General features: G+C 36.6%; 1 protein-coding gene and 1 pseudogene across 8 annotated transcripts in view; both read left to right on the top strand.

Annotated features, from left to right (window-relative positions):
* RBMS3 (RNA binding motif single stranded interacting protein 3) overlaps positions 1–24,128 on the top strand; it is a 1,181,733-nt gene that overhangs the window by 741,472 nt on the left and 416,133 nt on the right. The window lies entirely within an intron of this gene.
* Positions 17,525–17,647, top strand: LOC129061148 (uncharacterized; annotated as a pseudogene).

The raw sequence follows: 24,128 nt of genomic DNA, 5'->3' as shown, positions 1-24,128 counted from the left end.
TTAATTGTCACTTTTACCACCCTGTGTTCCAGTTCATTCTTTACCTGTTTATTGTTCCTACAGATTATAAACACTCTGAAGAAAGAACTGTTTCCTATCCATATTTGTATACATTTTAATTTCAGTGACATTAAGTTATATAGTGAAGTGTAATTGTCACCATTCACAGCAACAATTTTTTATTTAGATATGGAAATACAATCAGTTCATGTTAATTGCAGAAATTATTCCTGTAGTCACTGTGGAGACTGAATTAGCAAATATTGAATTATTGTTCCTAAATCATAGTTAGATTTCTGCAAAACGTTGATCAAAACATTTTCATCAATTGATCGATATGTAACCTTGTTTTATGTGTGCTGTTTAAAGACATCTATTTAACATATATTGTTAATTCATTAACATGGAACTCAAAATCAGCAATAGTATAAATCATGCCCGAACAAAGATTATCTAACATATATTTTCTCTCTAAGTTACTGCAAAAAATGCAGAAATAGAAAAATTAAAAACACCCAATCAGTAAAACAAAGTACTTGGTAAGAGTATATTGTACATAAAAGAACATTTCACAAACTGGGAGCTTTCAAAATCGAAAATGCGTAAGTTATTTAACATTTACAATGATTGGTTATTACAATGGGGGTTTCCATAGCAGGGGATTGGTTGAAAGTGATTGTTTTATACCATTATGGGAAAATGACTCAAGTTTCTTTTATGATTATCAGAGGCATTTACAAGAAATGACCTATGTTTTACTCATGTTCATGAAATAGGATGGATTTAGTTTTGCTTACATGGCTTAAAAGGTTTTGTCTGTTTGGGGGATTTTCAAGCTTGGTCTTCATCGTATTTTACTTTAACAGCACATTGTAACCTTAGGAACACTAGGGAGCACTTCAGCACTAGGCTTGAGGTCCACTTTAAACAAAAAAAGGCACAAAAAAATGTGAAAAATGTGGCACTAAATAGACCGCAAAGAGGACACTTGTTTATAGCACCAGAGCTGAATCAAGAAGGCAGAGCTTTGCTGGGAGCATTCACAGCACACAACTCAAATTTTTCACCTCATTGCACATGTCCACAAATGACCATGAAGTCACTACTGCAAGCAGTGGTTTGGGGGGTTACAAATACATTTTAGTAAGTAGGTAAATTCACAAATACAGAATCTGTGAGTAAAGAGTGTTTACATATAACTAGTAATGTGGTATGACAATCACCATTTTGTTTAATTTACATTGGGTAAGTGGTGTGGTGTAGAATCAGAAAACTTAATTTCTGTGGGGTACTTTGGAAAAAGGGATTAGAAAAATTTCATTTGAAATACTTCTTACTTTAAAGTTATATGACATCTAAAACACTCCCTATTTATCTTGAGTGTTTAATTCAGAAAAGAAAAATGAGACCATTTAAAAATATATTTTTTTCAGAAGACAATCCACACCCCCAATACTTTGCTCTAATCTAGGAGACAATGCAACATGAACTAAAAGAAAGGCATTGAATGCATAAAGGCACAACCCAAGCACAAAGATCCACACGATGGATTTTCAGTAGCAGCAATGAGCTTGACTCAGAATAGATTATAGATATGCATGTATTATTAATGATAATTCACTCTGGGGAACTTCCCTCTGCAATTTATCCAATCTACTATGTGCCACTGGATATAGCGCATGTATCTTTTTATTCATCCTGTGTGGGATTATGAACAGTACCAGAAGGACTCACAGGAAAAGTAATGGCCATTTCATACTAATAGATTTTTTCTAATAGAAAAATATGGGTATTGTGCTTCCAATACATTATTCAAATATCGTGCATGCATAAGTATTTGAGGAAAGTCAAAAAATTCAAGCTTTTACGTCTTTAAATAAATATGTTCTATTAAAGAACCAAGGTTTGTTTGTGAAATATGATATAAGAAATACATGATAAGGCATATGTCCTGCCATAGCCCTGATGATATGGAGGTGGAGGGAGGCATAGCAAAGGCATTAAACAAGTATATAGGGCGAATGGATGCAGGAAGTCAAAAAGTACAAATTCCCACTTACAAAATAAGTAAGTCGTGAGGATGCAGTGTACAGCATGATTACTATAGTTAGTAATGTATAGTATATTTGAACATTAAAAGTTTTCATCTCACACACAAAATTGTATATCAATAACTTTCATTAAACAGCATAAGAAAGATGTAATCAGTATGAGAAAACCTAGAGAGTGTCTTTTGAGATGACCCTTGCATGTGATGAGGCGGAAATAAAATAGGAACAGCGTTACGAATGGGACACACAGGACACACTTGGAGTCACGTTCCAGTCCAGGCTGACTAATGTGTGTGGATCATCTGGAATGAGGTGGCACAGGGATGGATTTGACTCACTCAAATCAGTAATCAGAGGGATGTCCTTGACCGTCTTTCTCCACCTTCACATCCAATCAGTTGTCAAGTCCTTCATGACTGTCTTTTGGATTTCTCCAGAGTCTGTTCGTTCTTTGCTCTTCACCCTTCCTACCATTATTTTTATCTAGGTTACTGCTGTCTCTTACTGAAAAAGCCTCTTCACTCTTCTCCCTGCCTCTAACAAAGGCCGTTCGATCTCTAGTCTATGTTGCAACTGGAATCAGCTTCACATTATGTGACCCAGATAACCTCACCTCTAAACCCAGGGTTCTTCAAGTGTTCCCATCATGCTTGCATCTCATAAAGTCCACTCATGTTTAAGTAGGTCCCCCATTTCCTTCCCCAACCTCACCTCTCACCACTTCTCACCTTGCACTCTCTATTTCAACATTAATAAACTCACCTCAAGTCACTACAATTGCCACATTGTGTTTTTTCCTTCAGGCTTTTATAGGTGCTGTTACCTCTGCCTGGAACATTCTCCCTTCCCCATCACCCTCCTATACAGTTAACTCCTATTGCGTCTGTCCAGGTGTCAATTCACATGCCCATTTCTCTAGGAAGCCCTTCCTCTCAGATTACACCAGATGGCTTGAATTTTTCACATAGCACCCTATGCTTAGTTAACCCATATAGAATTAATTCACAGTGTGTTATAATTACATTTCAAATTGTTTGCTTCCCCCTCATCTAGACTAAGTTCCTGGTAGTCTAGTTATTTACCACTCTACACTTTTCAATATAAAGTAAATGAGTTCAATGAGTTATACAGGCTAGTGAAGATTTTTGGAGAAAGGATAGTGCTAAAATAGATACGCAGCCAGAGGTAAACATTATTTATCTGTATATTATATAGTTCATGGTTACTCATGGTTAAGCTTTTAGATTACATAAAAATAAATATATAGAAATAATAAATGACTGACTAAAGATCTTGATAGGACAAATGGAAGAAAAGCTGTTGTTTAAATATTTTTGCAAAACATGAACATTGAGTATCACCCATAGCCTAAGTCTATTTTGAATACTTGGATGGAAGTGGTTAAGCAGGATGAGTATTAGCACTATACTCTCAGCTATGCATGGCATATTATATAACTCCATACAAATAAGGCTCTCTCTTCTTTTATTCAATTCCTCTAAATATGTTTCTTTATAATTGATTAATTTTCCTATTACATCATGATGCGAGAGAACATGGGTGGTTAAGTAAACACTGCCAGCAATCAAGAGATCTTATTCCGAGCCTGTTCCCTTAGGTAAACTATTCTGACTCTCTGCCCAAGGAGCTGCTGGGATGACTTGATCAGAACTTGTAAGTCATTTGTTCCCATAGACAAGTGCGTTATTAAGACCCTATTATGTGCAGGGCACTTTCCAAGGTCCACTGACAAACACATCTCATCTTTTCTTAATTAACATTTGGAAGTAAATTGACAAGGTTTGTTTGCTTGGCTTTGCCATCACCCCGTTCCTCTTGGTGTCACAGCCCAGATGCATACCTTGTCACGCAGTTCTATTAGCGGAGAGTACTTCATCACGAGAGGCATCAGGCAGGGCTGGTCGAGAATCCGAAGGCTTGATTTTATATCTCTTTTTCTCCTACTACCAGCTGAATAATTACATCAACATACAGCATTCATCTGAAAAGTAAAAGATGGCATTATGTGTTGTCTACCTGTTTAGTATGCCATAAAGATAAATTACAGACTTCCTACAAACTGTCCTCTGTTTTCTAGGCCTAGGTGCTCATCAACATGAGAGATATTCATTCATTTAGTCTTAAACTCATTTAACTTACACCTACTGTTGCCAGCTATGTTGAGCCTCTGTGATAGGTGCTGGGAATTAAAAGTGATGAAAGCGAAGACCCAGGCCATGGGGACCGGAGAGGTGGGCGGAGAGACGAAGAGAAGGAAGTAATTACAGCAAAGTGCTCACGAAGAAGTGCATGATTCTAACTTACAACATTTCTGCCTCTGGTGCGTGTCTGTCATACAGGCCCTTTGAGTAAGTGCGATAGGAAACTTAAACCAGACATGTGCTAAAGTTAAGGAAGAATCCAGAACTGAGAGAACTATGAAATCACAGGGTTAGAGCGAGCCTGAAGACACATCAAGTCCAAACTACTTTCTAAAGCTTAAGTTCCATTTTAAACCCAAGTGTCAAGGGATCCACTAGTTTAGCATGAACATTTTTAATGAGATGTATTCCCTACTTCGATATATTTCATGTCACTGTTGATCCAACTTTCATTGTTTATGAGGTGTGTTCTTGTAACAAATCAAAATGGATCTTGCCATACAGAGCAAAGCTAATTCTTCTTCAGGATAACAGCCTTACAAATATAACAAGGTAATTGTTGGTGCCCTCGGGTCTTTTTTCCAGGCTAAATAAAATCAATACACTATTGGTAGAAGTCTGTTTATCCTTCTGAAGTCTTTTCTGAATATATACAATAGAATAATATTTTTTAATGTGCAGGTTACAATCAGTGGGTGGTGAGATCAGTCTGGTGGGTAAGAATTAGAGTAGAACAGAATCAAATACAAAATGTCAGAATGTTTTACACACAGTAAGCATATGTATTGTTTTGTGAAAGGTTTCTTTCAGGTGCATATGCACATCTATTGTGTTTCTGTATATTTATGTTTTGTGTATATACTGAATCCTAGATTCAAATTATTTCCTAATGTGAGTTGGAATAAATAAAATACAATAAAGTCATAAAATACCACTGATATAGTCCCAGAGGAGAACTTCGTGTACTTTAAATAAGTGCTTCTCAAATATTATGAGTGTGCTTAGAAATCACCTGGAGAGTTTGTTAAAAAAAACAAAACAAAAGAGACTGGTGATGCCCTTTTCCTCCTCCCTTTTCTTTAGCTTCTGAGTCAGAATGTCTGGGGTGGGATGCATTGCACTGACATTTTCATGTGAATTGCACTCTTAATACACCCCTGCTGGGATGATCTCGGGAGCCCCCTCTGAGCACCTCCCCACCAAGAGACATATGACTAACTTACATAAGAACTGAGTAAGGACTCCGGTGTCAATCTCTATAGCAAATATTTAGTAGTGCTTAATTTAGTTAGCAATGCTTAAGTTCTTTTACATTTTCCATTCAAACTAAATCCAAATAGACATTTTTAATAATTTCCCTCACACCCCACTTTGGAGACAGTTGGGATTGGGAAATAATCCTTGAAAGGGAGATCAGGGTTAGACACACAAACTCTAGAAAGACATACAGAGAACTATGACTTTCAGGAGTTAATCATTTATATGAGGGGGGACCCTGACCCATCTTAGTTCACTAACACCTGTACCCCAAACTGTTCTTTATTCATTCGGTGGAGAACTTACACTTGGCAGTCTCAGTGTAAGTTCTTTTCTTTTATAACCTCACCATCAGTTTTATCTAACTTCTCCTGTTTTAAGTGGATTTTCCTCCACAGAGAACCCTGATGCAAAATAGTCCAGAAAATGCTGCTTCCTACTTGTCATTTCCAACTGGACACTTGAACTTTCAAGCAGATGGCTCATGTTGATGTTCTCATTTTGTTGCTGCTTGTTTTGTAGTAACATTCAGTTTCCTGTTCTTTTTCCTTTCTTGAGTCCCTCACCTGGTGTTGCCTTCCCAGGTCCCCAGGACTCTTCTGTCACACAGACGATAACAGCCAACAACAACAACAAAAGGACATCACGAGTCTCCCACAATTCCAAAAGTGTTAAATGGTAATAATTGGAAAAGCAAGATTTAATATACAGGGATTGGAAAAGGGTACATGTTGGCAAAATTGCAACATTGTGCAAGAGGAGCTCCATGCAATGTTTGTAAATCTTGAATATTTTGGGCTGTAACAATGGGAAATATAATAGAAAAAGGGAATCTAAGCTTTTGAGTTCAAACCTGCCACTTACTAGCCTTGTAAATTTTGGGCAAGTTGCTGAATTTTCTGAGTCACTATTTCTTTCTCTTTATAACGTGGATAATAATGCCTCATGAGGCTAAGTGATTTAAGTGCATGGTAAAAATATAAAGAATTGCACTCATGGAATCTTCGGTCCTAATTACCACTGTTAATCTGAATCCTGATTTACAATACCATTTTTTAGGTTAAATCCCATTCCTCTTCATATCCCTTCTCAATGATGTTAATATCAACTTCAGGTTGTATTCGTCCTTATAGACAGGCTGTATTCAATCTATGCCATTTATTCATTTAATTGTCTTGTCAATTCCAAATATTTAAGGATAAATCACTGGCTCCTTCTTTGTTCTGTGCTGTCATATATCGTCTTCTAGCTGGATAGCATAGTATATTTTAATTTACTTCTGTTGTCCATTTATTAAGCTTTCTTGGGTAGTCTAGGCCAAATTGCCTGGCTCCAGACATAGAGTTGCTGCACCTCGCTTTTCTTGGTGGCTTTGTAAATGCCAGTTCTGGGATAATGCCACCTGCTCTGTTTTTCCCAAGGTTACCCAGCCCTTTGAGTGAATATAATACTTACTTGACCCCCGCTTCTCCCATTTTAGCAGTATCAATAAGATGTTTTTGATGCTGTGCCAAGATATGTGTTCATGGATTGCTACCAAAGATAGGTTGTTGAGAATGATAAATCCATAGGATAGGAGGATGGAGTTGTCAATAAGAGCTCTTTATTTATTGCTGTTGCTTAGAAACACAAAATGACTTCAGAAAACTAAGACTGGAATTGCAAAATTAAACCTGTTTTTTTCAGATTACTATAGCTTTTTAGATACAACGTTTAGTCACTCATTCAATAAACTTTTATTAAGTGTTTATTATGTGACTGGTGCTGTGTTAGGTGTTGGGATATCCAAGAACAACAGTACAGACATGTTGATGTCCTTATGAATCTTTGAGTCCCAATGAAGGACTCAAACTACTAAAAACTATGGAAGAAAATTACAGAGTACTATGAGAGTATACATTGAAAGAGTCTTACTTAAATGGGAAAGGTTGGGGAACCTCAGGGAAAGGCATAATTAAGATCTTGGAGTCTTTCAAGTTTGTTTTGGTTCAAAATTGTCAGCAATTCATTTGCTCAAGACAGTATAGTTCAGACTGAAGGTCGCTCTCCTCTCCTTTGAGGCAACCTCAGCCTTTCCTTTAAATGATCAAATTTGAGCTTGAAAGGGGACCAGGTTATTAGGTGACTGGGCTTTCAAATAAGTTGTTCTGGCCATGGTTATTCACAGCAGAGCTAGAAGCAATTTCAAACCAGGACCTTGTCCTGAAACTTTTTTTTTTCTAAATGATCTTCTCTGGCATTTGCTGCACTTAAGAGACATGAAAGAAATATTTGGAATATTTGGCTGACGCATTGAACTTTCTATGACTGGCAGGTCCCCTAAGCTATCGATAACTGTTACAGGTTGAACAGTTGAACGTTGTTCATCAGGAAAAAAAATGCAAATTCCTGAGATTCAGCACAAGTGCCACTTCCTCTGGGAAGCCTATGATACTGCCTTTCTCTCTTTATCACCATCCTATTCCTAGCATCCCTTTAGATATACCGCTGCTTGCCCTGTTCCCTTATGATATATCATTCTGTACACTTCATTCAGCCTGTTGTTACCACAAACGCTGTATTGGACTGATTTATTTTCATGTCTCTGATCCTGCTTTAGTCAGTAAGCCTTTTGGGGTTAAAGCTCACGTCTAACTCATCTCCATATTCTTGGGACAATTATTGGTACACAGGAGAAGCCAGATACATATTTATGCAACAATTAAAAGAATAGTGAGTAATAAACATGACATTGATAAACACCTTAATTTACCTATCTAGTTCAATCTCATTTCTCTAAAAGGACAATTAAGATAGCACAATGGGTTTTAATGATAGTGAGTGCAAAATAGAAATTTGGTCCTAATTTCTGAAAAGCTACACCAGAAGTCATGTGACTAAAAGACATAAATGTCAACAAATGTATTTATTGGTGTTAACTGTGCCAGCTTCTTGGTGTAATGCTTGAGCATTAATAGTAGGCAATATATTTTAATGGTTACATACAAGTGTATATTTAGAGATGGGAACACTACAGTACTTAAATAATTAATAATAAATAATTAATATGTTCCTCCAGAGAAATGGTTTCTATTATCTCTGGCCTATTGGGCGCTCTCCATTTATCTTTTTAAAAGGCTTTATGATTTGAGAACAGAATAGAGGGAAATGTACATTTCCTTTGAAATGTATTCTCCCCCTGCATATCTAGTGAGCCCCCTGAGCTTGAGGCCTTTCAGAAACACACACTTTCTATTTATAAGTTCAGGTAGATTGGAAAAAAAAACTCTTTGATTGGGATAGTTTCTATAAAGTCCTGAAAACTGTGTTTTCAAAGGCAGAGTCATTGCTATTCAGAAGGTTTATTTTTCCAAAGCAACTAGTTCATGTTATTGATAAAGTTAACTTTCCCTAAATAGTCTTTCAGTCACGCAGATTCTGAAATCACTTGAAGGGACATTACCTATATGTGCTGCTGTTTCATTTCTTAAATTCCACCCTCCTTTGGGCCTGGGCATATGAGGGTGGAATTGCCTAGAGGAAAAAAGATTTGGTCATTCTTGTTTGCCCTCAGCCATCTAAACAGCTGTGTAAGCAGCAGGTCCTGGAAACACTAGGCTCACGACTTTTGGATATAATTCAAGAATCAGCGTGACTGCACCGCAAGACCTCACTCACTGCCTGTAACTGTTCCTTTGTGGTCATCCTGGAAGTCAGGATTCCATATGAATGCCTCTTGAGAAATGCTTTTAATGAACTATAAAATCAGTAGTCTGAGGAGAAGGCCATTCTGATACAGTGATTATACTCATTTATGCACACCAATGCCAATTACGGTCTACAGACGTGTAACGAGGAGGAGATACACCAACCAGCACTGCAGCCACAGCTGAATTGCAGCAATGACGGAACACGCACCTGGAAGTGGGCGCTTTTCTCTGAAAAGCAGAGTTCAGGCTCCTGTGCTTCCCACTCTCCTTTCAAGTGCCCTCTCCATGAACTCTCCAGAATGCTTTAATTTTAAATAATTGTTTTGAATTCACAGACCTAGCTATTGTTTGGTTACCTTTTTTTTTTTTTTTTTGCCTTCTTTGGGAAGATTAAATATTTAAGACTTTTTTTTTTGGTCATACATTTGCACATGCACAGCTTTTGAATTCTTTTGAAATAAAATTGCTCTTAATGAAACATCTGAAAACATGAACAAACAGTGAACAAGCAGAATTCTCCAGAATAATGATGGTATTGTTAAGTGATTGAATACTTGGGAGATTAATATCATGGTGTACTGGCATGTTGGTTCATTCTAGACATAATTTAACAGTAAAACCTATTTAAGAAAGCAGTAGGCTGAACAGCTTGTCAGACACCAGGCACATATACATAGAGCTCAACACAATAACAAATTAAGCACTGTTTATATACAGACATGGCTGGCCTTGTTTTTTTCTTAATCTTCGATTTAGGTAATAATTGCACTGTAATTTTAACTCTCTGTGCAATTTGAATGTTCACTTAATTGTCTTATTACCATTGTATTTACTGATACTGACACAGGGTGCCCGCAAAATTTGGCTCTGGGTCTCTCAGTCTTTATTTACATAAGGCTGGCAATGATTTAGACTTGATAACATGTATCCCATTTCTACTAGATTACTCTAAAATTGTTTGACCAAAAGCTATGGGGACATTTGAGGCCAAGTGAAAATGTGTAATTAAATTTCTGCAGAGTTCTCACATTCTCTAAGCCAGGCGTTTCTTTTCCTTGCATATTTTACAGAATTCCCCAGATGAGACCCAAGTGCCTTTTCCTCAGATTTTGTCATGCATGCAATGTCTGCACGTATTAGCTAGAGACTCAGAGAACATGTCAGCTGAAAGCTGTAAAAAATCTTGCAAAAGGAGAAGAAAACAAAGCCTCACATGAAGTTCAAATCTATCCGTCCGCTAGTCAGCTTTGGCGAATGCAGAGTTTTACTAACTTGAAAGTTATCTTAACTCTAAATACAAAGTTAATTTGTTTTAGCTTCACGGTTCAACAAAAATGTGTGGAATTTCATGTGTGTGTGTGTGTGCACGCACGCGCACGTGTCATAAAACAATATGTTTACTGCAGTGATGTACATATAAAATCCTTGGGGAGCTTGTTAAAATGCAGATTCTAATTCAGTGGGCCTGGGGTGGGGCCTCAAAATCTGCATTTTTGAGAAACTCAAGATAATGTCAGTATTGTTGCTCCAGAGACTGCAGTTTGAATAGCAAAGTCATAAACATGAGACTGAAACATGTAAAATCTTTTGTAGGTGAAAGAATAAGGCTCCAACAAGTTTGTGCAGGTGTGTCACAGGGAGCACGGGGCTCCCCTGGATCTGAGGGTCACTGTCAGGGGCCCACTGAGGTGGGACGCCAGACTCTGAATCCCGCAGAGCCCGTCCCGGGGTTGTCACGATGGGGGGAATAAACACGAGTCATCGCAGACACTTCTCTGTTTGCCAGGAGAGGGCACGTGGCTCTTCCCTCTAGTGGAGAAGGCCTGAGCCCCTTTTCCAAAGGCTTTTATTGAAAAAGTTATCAGTGGGGCCAGGTAACAGGAGTGCACAAGTTATCTCATTACATCACTATGGTAATGTTTACAGAGAATAGCTGTTTTGAAGAAAACAAATGGCAGGAACACACTGATTTACATGGGACCGAGAAGAGACTAGTAAACATGAGAATGTAAACATGAAAGCACCAAAGAATATAGAGTTAGGGTCTGTGAGTAATGTAAATTTCCTTCCCAGCATGAGCTGGCTATCATAGCGTTTGAGGGAGAAACAAAGCATGCTTTAAAGAATTTACTTCTAGGTCTGATTGCCCCTGGAAACCTCCAGATCCAGTTTAGGGCTGTCTCCAGTATTGTTTCGAGCCTGAGCCAGGCGGCGGGAGGGAGCCGCCAAGAGATGAGGAGACTGCTTTCAGATACAATGACTCTGGCCATGTCCAAGCCGAGCCCAGGGGTGTGGGCCTTTCTGCCCGTTCTCCATGTCCCCCAAATCCTTCTCCCACTGTCCATACTGGCCAATTCTGTTGTAGGTCATATTTTCCCTGTGAGGGAACTTACCTGTCATCGACAACTGACTATCACAGGGCCAAGCAAGGTGACGTGAGGGAGACAGGGACACAACCAGGCGGTCAGGTTTTGTCTCCTCAGTGGCCTGCTTTCCCAAGGCCTCCTTGATTATTTCCTGCCTTGGGGCCCTCTCGCCTGTCAGCAGGGACTACAGTTCCTGAAACCAGACAGGACATTTCCCAGCACATGTGTGATACTATAAACTTAAGGAAGTGAGGGCCTATGTATAGGATTTTACTAGGGTAGGGGAATAAATAAATAATACTTAATTTATTTGCTTTTTAGCTAAAGTTGAATCTCTCAAGGAATACTATTAGTACCTTCAGCTACTGTGTTTCTCTACATTAACGTGATTCCCTCTATGTATAATACAGAAATATATGACAGTGGCAGTGACTTTGCGTCATAAAAGATCCGATAAATTGGGTGGTTGTGTTGATTTTGTGGTTTTAAAATGACCTTCTGGCAGCAGTCTACACGCAACATTGTTGATGTTCTTGAAATTTTCCATCCTTCAGAAAGGAAGAGTGAACCAGAAGGCGGGCGTGTCCTCTGACTTCCCAGTGGCAGATCCCCCACAAAGCTTGGGGCTTGATGGAACTTAAGTTTGTTTAGATAATTGCATGCAAATACCCATCTGTTACCTTAGAAAGGCTTAGCTTGTTTATGGCCACTCCACTTGGAAAAAAGTCATGTCACATTAATTTGGAATAAGTCAAGTGGCTGATCCTGAGTACTTGGTAGAATACAGTGGCTTTATAGGACTTAGGTTTTAAAGCTTTCCAGGATAGAAAGCACTTTAATATCTTTTGTAATATGTGAGGAATGATCTGAATGAAAAGGAACATTTACTTCAGCTCTCAATTTTGTTTGTATGGTAATGCCAGAAAATACACTTTTATTTTGACTGTCAAGTACTTATTATTTGAATACTCTTTTTGGTAGTTTATTTTGTATGGAGTCAGTTTTCTAAGCTAGGAGAGTCTTCCCCAGGCCTAATGTAAATTGCTTCCAATTGGCCAAAATAATCTAGAGATGGAACCTTCATAGGACCAAGTATTTGGGAACATGGATGTTCTTTAGTCATTTTCAGTTGCTATTCTTGCCTCTATTATGTTCAAGCACACACACACACACACACACACACATTCAAAGTTCTGTTTCAAAGCTTGGTGACTTATAAAGACATAGTGGGATACAACATTACAAACACTTACCTTTTCTAAAAAATGATATCATATATTGGAACTAGTTCGTGATGAAGTCATACTACATTGATTCTCTTAAACAGCAGAAAGATATGCCTAATTTACTGTTGTCCATCTCATTTCATTAATGCATTGTTTACTAATCTGTAAAACTTAGAATTTGTACAACAAGTGATAATATTTTAAACTCAGTAGTTTGGGAAAATACTAAAGGAGGCTGCAAAACTAAGCATTGGTAAGGCTGTGGAGAAACTGCTACTCTGCTGACGATAGCAGGCCTTTGGGAAGCGTGTTCTGCGCGCCTCAGCAATCCTTCTGATCACAGAGTCCAGAAAAACTGATGCACGTTTGTACAAGCAAAGAAATATGAAACTATTCTTGATGGCAATGTTTATAATTGCAAAAATAAAAGGGCAAGTATGGATAAACCCAAGTGAAAATAGACAGAAACTCTAATGAGCAAACTGTAAATTATTTGTTCAAAGAACAGTGTAACTCAATGAAAATAAAAGAATCAGTTTCTTGCATCAACATGGTTGAATTCACAATTTAAAATGTAAAGTGAAAAATGAGCAAGTTGCCATAAAATATGTAAACTGTGATTTCTTTTAAGTGAAGTGCTGTTACAAATAAAACTAAGTATGTATTCTATACATGTGATAAAATAATAGAAAAAAGCAAGGGACATTTTATTACAGAATTACATGGCAGTGGTTGTCTGTGGAGGAAGGTGCAGGAAATAGGCTTAGAGAGAGGCAAGCAAGATACTTCACAGTCACAGTCATAGTCTGTCTCCTATGCTCTGTGATGTCTATTAATCTAAAAAAATGATAGCTTTTAAATGTTATAAATATTTCACATCTTCAATATTCATTTATATAGTTATTAATATATAAATTAAGGTACAATATAATATGGTAATACAGGGATAGGCAAAAGTAAGTTTACAGTGGTGAGTACACAAAGCAGTTTATTCTTGTATTATTATTTATTAAGTATTGTATTATTTCTCTTATTAACATTGTTATTATTTTGTATCTTTACTCAGATGTATCTTTTAGGTCATAAAGACTGGTAATTTAACCTCCTTTTTTAAAAATTTAATTTGTTTAGTTTTAGAGAGAGAGGAAGGGAAGGAGAAAGAGAAGGAGAGAAACATCAATGTGAAAGAGAAACATCAAGTGGTTGCCTCTTTAACATGCCCTGACTGGGGACTGAACCTGCAACCCAGGCGTGTGTCCTAAGCAGGGATTGAACCAGAGAAATTTTGGTCTGTGGGACAATGCTGAGCTACACCAGTCAGAGCTTAACCTACTTTTTCTTCCCACCCCTGTGTATTATAGAAAATCACTATATAATTCAGTAATTAAAGTATTAAAATAAACCTATTATTTTTAATTTGAAATATAATGCATTCAATATTCTGAGTTATAATAAATTATAACACAAATAAAACAAAGCAGAGTTTGATATAAACAAACTAAAATTTAAAAATATCCATGACTTAACTTCTACCTTTTGAGGGCAATATAGAAAATGATGTTAAAAAGTTGCGTATATTTTAACTTTTTAAAATGTTGGTTTGCTTTTAAAATGCAGGTTGATAGTGAGTACTCTAAAATACTCAGCTGCCACATATAGGGTATTGAAGTCAGTGTATCAACAACTTTAAGTAGAAAAATTCATTGTTTCTCAAACAAGATAAACTCTTTTCTCCTAGTGGCCCCACTATGGAGACTGTAGGAAGAGGCCTGTCTAAGCCACACAAATGTGGACACGCACAAACACTCAGGTCTCCATGTGTTCTAATGTTACTTGAGAAACATGTAACCCTCAGGAGGAAACAATAAATGTTAGCTCGAAAGATAATTATAGCAATACTAAATCTAAAATAGCCAGTGGACATGTACATTATAGGTGTTAACTGACCACACCTTTATTCTTTTGAAGTTTTTTGATACACTAAAATACCCTGGATTGATGATATACTTGATACCAAAAAAGATAGTAGAAATACAGTAAATGAGCTGTCTACATTTCTGAGGACATTTTTTGGTAGTTCATAACTATTCACAAAATGTAAGTTCATTAAATAATAAAGATTTTTCTAAGTGTGTAAACTATAAACCATCCAGTGTGATGACTGTATTTTTCATGCCAGCTTGTTTGTGTGTGTGGCTTACACTGTTAAAATTTTCTAATAACACTGAAAGAACTTTTATATTATATACATTGCTTATATTTAAAAGTCATGTAGAAAGTCCTTAAAAGTGCAACATTATGTAACTGATAGCATTAAATGAAACACGTAAAGAAGAAAACAATATTTTTAAAAAGAAAGTAACCCACATGGCAAATAGTTCATGTGGTGAGATTATAAATTTTTTCTATGTTTCTCAAGTCTTTATGAGACATATTTCCTCTATAATGGAAAAAATAATCAACTTATTAAAATGTCAGTAAGCAAGGGAGGAGTGGGCTGAAGACTGGTAATAACATTTCAATTTTATGGGCAAGAAATGTGGCTTTTTATTACATTTTAATGTAAAGGAAAGTGGAACCAATTACATTCCCATAGCACAAGAAAAGTACGTACCATCTAAACATACCAACTTTGACTTTAGTTTACTGGCAGTTAGTATTGAGACAATTATACAAGAGGCCACCTCCTGAGCAGCGGAACATAGTGTATGACATCTTGTCTGTGGGTGAATCCCCATCATGGGATCCATATACACAGCTGTAACCATGGCACCGTGAAACCATTGCTAATCCAACTGGGGAAAATCAGGCTGCTTCACAGGGGATCCATGTGGTGATGGAATCAGGCTTACTTGCAAAAAAATAAACGTATGCATGGGATACACAGGATAGGTTAGCCATTTCTCAAAACTAATATTTTTATTGCCAGACTTTATTTTCTATAAGAGCCTTACTTAGTTACTTGTTGTTTTCTCTCCCCCACCTCCAAATTACATCCTTTAATATGGGTAAAAAAGTTTCTTTACACAATAAAAACCAATATGCTGTTGACGGTTTGTGAGAACCTCCAATCTGTAATTTTGTTTGTATATTTCTCCTTTAGTCAGCTTGCAGCAAATGGGTCTACATTAAGGATTTTAGCACCTGTAAGTATAACAGTAAAATGTCCTGAGGGAATGGATGGATGGGAAGTAAATATTTCTGGCCACTCCATGTCTGTGTCTCCTCTTCATTAAAAATATTATTAGCTTTTGCCACCAGTGCTAAGATTTTCTGAATGTTTTATTGAGAAATACTGTATGATAGAAAATTGAACTAATCATCAGCTTATAGCTTCTTGGCGTATTCTCACAAGCTGAACACACCATAGGACCAGCAGTCACCTTGTGAAATGGAACATGGCTAGCACCGCAAAAACCCTCTCACGTCCCTTATAGTGACCACTTTCAGGGGTAAACCCCTACATCAATTTATAGAAATAGAATAATTTAATATGTACTTTTGTCCATCTTGCTCAACATTAGAGATTCATTCATATTGTTGCTTGTAGATGTAGTTTGTCGTTCTCATCATGGTATTTTCCATTGTTCGAATAAACTCAATATGTATATATCACCTTGATTTGTGTCCATTTGAGTTGTGTCCAGTTTTAGGCTGCTAATGAACATACTTATAAACTATTTTTTAAATATTTTATTTATTTATTTTTAGAGAGGAGGGAGGGAGAGAGGGGGTGGGAGGAAAACACAGATGTAAGAGAAAAACATTAATTGGTTGCCTCTCATACACACTGGACTGGGGACCGAACCCACAACCCAGGCTTGTGCCCTGACAGGTTTAAACAGGCGACCTTTTGCTTCCCAACCAACTGAGCCATGCTGGTCATGGCATAATCTATTTTTAATACAAGGAAAAATAAACACAGCTTATCTAATAATTTCATGTTGTGGATGTAACAGAGAAAAAATCAAGTTTAAGATTTTTTAAAGCTGATTATTTATTTACATAGGAATTAACACCCTCATTGTTGTCCATTCATCAACTTTTATTGGACACCTATTCTCCACTGTCTTCTGTGTAAGGGCTCAGTGGTACGAAGAAGAAAGGCAGTTGTGTTCTCAGGGAACTTTTCAGAAAGAAGCCTCTGCTTACCATACAGCGGGGACAGAGCGGGGACAGAGATGGTGCTGGGAGAGGAGATGCTCCTACTGCATCTAAAAGACGAATGAAACCCTTCTGGAGGAAAACCTTCTGGTGGCAGGCAGAGGAACTGGGGATTACAGAGGCAGAAGGAAAGAAAGAAAATTCTTAGCTGATGGAATTGCATTCATTACAGGAGGGAACATCCTAGAAACCTGCAGTAATCGACTCTGGCCACATTTGGAGACTCAAATTGGGGGGTAATGAGAATAGAAGCTATAAAGAAAAAGTGAGCCTTCTGTCTTCTCTCAGTGACATAATATATAAATATATAAAGCATTGTGGAGGGCCAAGAGACTGTTAAAACAAAACTATCCTTGGATTTTTTTTCTTACCAAGATAATAATGCAACCCACTTTAGTAGCATTATACAGATAATATAATAATAATGAGTTAATTTTTGTGTTAATAATGGTTGCAATGGACTCTTAAGGCACAAATAAACACATAAAATAAGAAGAATCATTACTGAAGCAAGAATGTGTTTGTCAGTAAGTGATTAACTTTCGTAAGTTTCTCTTTTTCTTACTTCCACCACAGTTAAGAGCACCTGGTTTTAAATTTGCTGGAGGCATCGCTTCTCAGCCTTTTGGCTAAGATCAAGTGTAGTATCTGTTCTTATCAGTTTAAATTTGCTGGAGGAATATTACCACAACATGAAATGTTTATTGTTTCTGTTAGGCGTACATACTCTTTGCTCCATAAATATGTATAAACCATGGGGTCTTCACATAAGCATTCCAGGACATGGTCTGTGCTTAAACACAACATTCATAGTCATAGATTTCTCAATAAAGTATAAAAACAAAGCTTGAGTTGTGATAGTGTGGAAATTACATTACACTGAGGGTATCATAAGGGACCTTGTAGTGGAAGTTAGAGACTATATATTCAAGTTTTATTAAATAAGAGTTGATCAGATAAAAAAAAGTCTGTAAGAAGTCTTGATAATCTTCCTGGCATGTGGGAAACAGTTGAATTTCTCTTGTGTTTGTCCCTTTAGCCCATGACCTTCCCAAAGGGCGCAGATGAAAATGTGTGATAGGTGTGCTCTTCATCACGCAAGCCACCTTTCCCACTGGAAGGGAAGAAATGCACTCAGGGGTGTGAGCCTGTGTACACCTGCAGTCAGAGTGGGAAGGGTTAAGGCAAATGAACTGGAAATCACTGATAATTGAGTTGAGACAGCATTGCAGGAATTTTGCAGTCTACTCACTTCCTTAATTATATTGTCCAGAATCTATTTATAATAGCAGCCTAAATTTTCTGTCCATTTGGTAATTGAAAGATGGAGCAGCACCCTAGCAATTACACTTTTGATTATCTACTGTTAGTTTATCATTAATAGAATGCTCAAAATGCATTCTTCTATTGTGTTCCTACTTACCTAGTATGGCAATTATATATTATACATATAGTTTTAAAAGCATTATGGATAAAATAGAGAATCTATAAAACAAATAATTTTCACATAGCTAATTGGACTATACCATTGATTTATGTTAGCATGAATTAATTGAATGTCCATTGGGCAATGGGTTTCTTGTGATAGTTCCACAGGATGGAATCCTCTTTGATGACACAAAACAGTTTTATTCAATATACTTCTCAAAATTTAATGCAAGGAGATTGCTGTGTTGACAAAAATGACTGTATTCTCAACTATTTGGGCATGTTGTTGTATACATTTTTGGATGTTAGAAGAAGGTTAATTTAAATTAAAATTGGACTTGATTTTTATATTTTCTGCTTTTGTACATGTGAGCTTTTAAAAAATGAAAATTATCTTATTTAGATTACTTCTTTCTATATTATGTGATTTTGCTTGGTTTTCTCTTTGTGAGTTCTAATTCTTTTAAATGAAGTACTGACATTCTTATATTACTTAATTATAGAAATGCATTTTTAAATGTTATGAAGCTCAGAAAGATTCCACAGATCAGCTCAAGGCTATCATTCTTTTAAAGACAAATCTCCCTGAGCAATAACTCCTTGAGTTCTTAGCATTAGGCACTTCCACATACCAATAGTAAAAACTGCATATTCATTAAAAAGCTTAGAGCAGCTGCTATATATAAATTTTTCTTTCAGTATTTTATGTCAATATTTTCTCTCGAATGTCTTTGCAGAATTGAAATGATGTAATCCATTTAAGATTTTACAAAGACTTCAAAACTATTTCTTAGTTTGAGTGATGTTACAGCTCACTCTCTTTTTGAATGAAATGAAGTGAATGTGCTCAAGGTAAGATGTAGGAAGTGATGGATCACTATCAGGAGGATATGCACCTGGCTGTGTTGCAAAGGGGAGCTATGTCTGTGCCTCGATATATTTGACTCTCATTGCCATTCTGATTGTCTTGTCTGGTGAGAGGTGTGATATTTGGCATTTGCTCATTTATTTATTTATTCAATAAATATTTATTGAGTGAACCCTTCGTATAAGGCCCGGGGTATAAAATAAATAAGACCTAGATCCTACCCTTGAAGATCTTATCCTTAATATTAGGACAGGAAAATGTACAATATAGTAAAATATAATATAGTGCTGATAAAATACAGTGGTATATTGGTACTTGTTAATTTGTTCAATAAGGTGGCGAGCAAATGAAGATTGATGAAGTATTTTCTCTTGTGGGACGGTGTTGTGACTCATACAAATTCTAGCAAGTGTGACAAGTAGTGAGCAGGTGCTGAGTGGTGAAACATTTTTTTTTCATCAAAGTGCATGAAATACCTGGTTTGATGAGTTCTGAATCCAATGAATACCAAGGCACCACTCACTTTACTGCATTTTTATCATTTGTACAATTGGTGATGCAATGCACTCTTCAATAGAGCTATGCTCAATGCCTGTTGGATCATAACCAGAACTGAAATAAGCTGCTTGGGGAAGCAAGAAAATGTCAGTTGACCTGGGGTGAGGAGGATGAGGGTAGTGACAAAGCAAAACAAGGAGGAAGTTAGAATGGAGCTAAGTGACCCATGTCAGGATCAGAAACTACTACTTCAATAGCAACAGCACCATCACAAAACTTTTTGAGAAGCTGCTTGTGTAGTTTGGTCCTGGGGCACACCATGGAAACCAAAAATATTCTCTAAATAGCCAGATTTCACTGCTACTGAAATATGGCCTCAAAATGAGTGTGTGTGCTGTGCATTTGATGAAGTGTTTTGATAATATTATTGAGGCAACAGGTGATATCAAGATTTTCAGAAACTGAGGTTTGATGTCTTCCCTAAACAGCAAGTGTAAATTCTGCCACAAAGCTATGATTTTAATTATGCATTCAGTTGATGTTAGATTCATAGATGCAACATGCTATGAAGTCATAAGCTTCTTTAGGGAATACATTTCTTTGGAAGTGAGTTCTAATAATCAATGATGAATGTCTGGGTACACTATTTCCAATGAACAGTGGTCATTTTTTGGTCTACATATTCAAAAGACTTCCACACATTTTTGTGTCCCCATGAGTGGCCAAAGGACTGAATTGGATCCAGACTTGCTTGCTATGCATTAAGCATGGTGTGATATCAAGAAGAGAGTAAGGATTTTATAACCAAATGCACCTTAGTTTAAATATAAGCAATATAACTCAGTATCTGTGTCAACTTGGGCCAGTAACTTAATATACCTAACTTTATTTTTTTAATCTTAAAAATGAGATGATAATATCAACTGCTCAGGTAATTGTGAGAATTTGGAATAAAATATTTAATTTGCTCTGTGTAGTGACTGGCACCTAGCTGGTACTCAATGAATGGGGTATGTGTGTGTGTGTGAGTGTGTGTTTACATATAAATGTAGTCCAATCATTAGTAGGTGTTTCTGAACTGGAAGAGTTGTCAGGTTCATAAAAAATTATTTAAAAATCAACATATTTTTATAGAGGTTTACTCTGTATCAAGTTCTATATTGGATATTTTGACAATCATTAGAAGAACATAAAATATTATCTGAACTCTTGAAAAATCAAGTTCTGGTTGAAAAGACAGTCTCCTGGGAAAGAATAAGATGATGTTATAAAACAGTAAAATAATAATAACAATACTACTAATAATAATAATGCTAGGTGATTTTTATGCAGGCTGTAAGCACAATAGCTGTACAGATTTGGGAGAAATAGCTGGTGGACATGGAAGTCAGAATGTGTTGTTTACCCTTGAAGGACCTTTATTATTTAGAAAGAGAAGGGGCAGCTGGAAGACATCAGTGCTACCATCACAAACTGGCAGTCGTCAGGCTCAAAGCCCTAGAAGAGCTGTTTTATTTGGCCTTCACATTAACATCTCCAAATGCCAAAGAATGAACTAGCCATCTATATAGAAGTAGGCAAACAAGCACATTTTTTAAAAGGATAATGTTTCATTCATTAAATAAATGTAATACCTCTTTCTAGTTTGGTATCAATATAGAAGGCATGTGAATAATGAGTTAGCTGGAAGTTAATTGACTGTGGAGACGCTATTTTCAGTCTCTGCCTGGTTTTTTTTTTTTGAAATAATATACACAGTGGGTGATTCAGCAAAAGGATGTAAAAATAATTTTTCTATAGAAAGATCCCGTCAATATGATGTCTTCATAATTTATAAAGCACAGACCCATAATAACTCTATTTTGTCTTTAGCTTTGGAAAATAAAAGATGCCATTAGTTTAAGTTAGGTTTATATGTAGAATAATTATGTATGAGGTCTGTCCAGAAAAAGTCCAGCCATTGTTAATATAATGAGAGCAGTTTGCATGACATCGATTTAACCTGGCAGCCAAGAAGAGTGGACTGGAATGTGCATGTGTGAACAATGACTACTTCATGTACTAGTTAGTCAATTGGGGTGGTAGATGCCATTGAGTGAGCATGTGTACCACGTGGCCATGGCATTCAAAATGACCGAATCTGCATCAAATTTTGTGTTAAGCTTGAATATTACTCCATGGGAACTATGTGGATGGTTCAGAAGGCCACAGCTATGGGCAACTGGTGATTGGCAGCCTCATGACAACCATATGCCCGCTCATGCATCACATCTTGTACAGAGTTTTATGGCGAAACATCAAATCACCCAGGTGACTAAGCCCCCCACAACCCATATTTGGCACCCTGTGACTTCTGGCTTTTTCTAAAACTAAAATCACCTTTGAAAGGAAGGAGATTTCAGATTGTCAATGAGATTAAGGAAAAAATGATGGGACAGCTGGTGGTGATTGGGAGAACTGGGTGAGGTCCCAAAGTGCCTACTTTGATGGGTACTGAGGCATCATTGTCCTATGTACAATGTTTCTTGTGTATTGTATCTTTTTCAATAAATGTCTCTATTTTGCATTGTACATGGCTGGATACCTTCTGGACAGACATCATATAGCAACAGATATAGTTTGATTCAGGTGTTGTTTAAGAGAATAGAAGCCAGAAAGAACTGATTATTTCTTTAAAAAGTACAATGTAAAGTAAATACTAAAGTAAAAGTATCTTAAAGAGTTGATAGATGAGACATGAATTTATAAAAGTTATGAAAAATCAAAATATAATAAGCAGGTAGTTATTATAGGTTGGCTACTGGTTTACCAGGTGCTGTCAGAATTAAATAAAATATTTTCTGGGACATGGTCATGTTTGGAGACTGTATGGGCACACAGGGTAGCTGATGAATACATAGTTAAGATGAGAAGTTGCATATTTTAATGTTGAAAAGTGCTCTAGCAATTCTGTGTTAGGTTCTTCTGCCATTGGCTGCAGAAGGTACACACCCAGAAGGAAAGACTTACAGTATAAAATGTGTTCATTTTACTTATTTGTTTCCCGCAAGAAGTTGAACTCCCAAGGAAGTTGACTGTGGATAATACTATATCTCTTATAGCTGTAGGAAATAAAAGCATAGAAACATAATTGGATTTGTCTGGGAGCTTCTGGAGCCAGGAGACGATGGGACCAAAGCTCAGGTGTCATGTCCAAGCATCTTTCATTAATTTGGTCACATATTTTTTCATATATCAGGTTTGCTTTCTACTCATGAGTGGCATGAAGAAAAACTTTATGAACTCTTAAGATTTTAATCTAAACCCTAAGAAGGGAGAAGACTAAATGACTGAGATAATTAAGTTTAGTGACACCTTTTACCTCAGAAATATGTTTTCCTTTGGAGTGTGTACAAATGTATCTTTAATTTATATGGAAAGTTGTACTCTATTTAGCCTATTAGTATACTTTGACAAAACATCAGGAAGAGAGAATTACTATCATTCTTCCCAGGGATATTATATTGGTGGTTTTGTGTTTATTGTGTTTTGGGTCATAAAAAAGTCGAAACTTTATTTACCTCCATCAGTTGTTGACTTTGCAGAGCATGGAGAATATAGCACCAGTCATGCAGAAAGGACCTCTTTGTTGAGTGAGAGTTCAGATAGGAATTGGAACCAATGGCCCATTAACTATCTCCTTTTGTTGTTTAGAGCATATTCTAGCTTTGCGAAATAATTGTTAATGCAGGATGTTGTAGCTGAGCCAAGAAATAAAATTCCTACACCTCCAGAGACTCAGTCAAGTACTGGGGCTTGTGTCCCATTGTTTTGTAATTCTGTACTGTTGGAAAGTCTTGGCTAGAGTGTAATTAGGAATCAGGAAATCGAGAAATAGCATAATTTACTTTTTGGCATGCATACGTGTGTGTGTGTGTGTGTGTGTGTGAGATTTTCCAATTTTTAGTAGTATTGTAATATTTTCTGGAAAATAACTGTTTAATTCAGAAAAAAAGTTGCTCGCTTAAATATTCGCAGATGGTTTCCACAAGAAAGCATTTCATTTTTTTGGTTCTAAAAAAATATAATCATTTTTTACTTATACCTCATTAAATGAAGGAGAAGATATCTTCATAACATTGCCACAGTAGGGCAATGGGCCCACCCTAAGTTTAAATTCTTATTGTGAGATGTATTCATTATGAGATATAGTGATTTTTAATGTCCTCTTTAAAAGACAGGGCTAAATTTTAACTTAGAAGGTACTTCTATTTTTAAAAATTCAAGAGTAGCTTTAGCAACCAATTAAGAAGGATTTTTGTCTTAAGAGTTTGTGTGTCTCATGATGTGAGACGGTTACAACTGTTCTAAGTTATTTTTTTTATTCTAGTTTTGAGTTCCCCCATACTATACTAATGGTACTTTGTGTGTCGGGGGGGA

Source organism: Pteronotus mesoamericanus, unplaced genomic scaffold (genome assembly GCF_021234165.1).
Source record: "Pteronotus mesoamericanus isolate MK-2021 breed Mesoamerican mustached bat unplaced genomic scaffold, CSHL_Meso_final scaffold_54, whole genome shotgun sequence".
Taxonomy (NCBI): domain Eukaryota; kingdom Metazoa; phylum Chordata; class Mammalia; order Chiroptera; family Mormoopidae; genus Pteronotus; species Pteronotus mesoamericanus.
The sequence above is the reverse complement of the archived record's forward strand: the minus strand, read 5'-3'. Positions and strand labels throughout refer to the sequence as shown.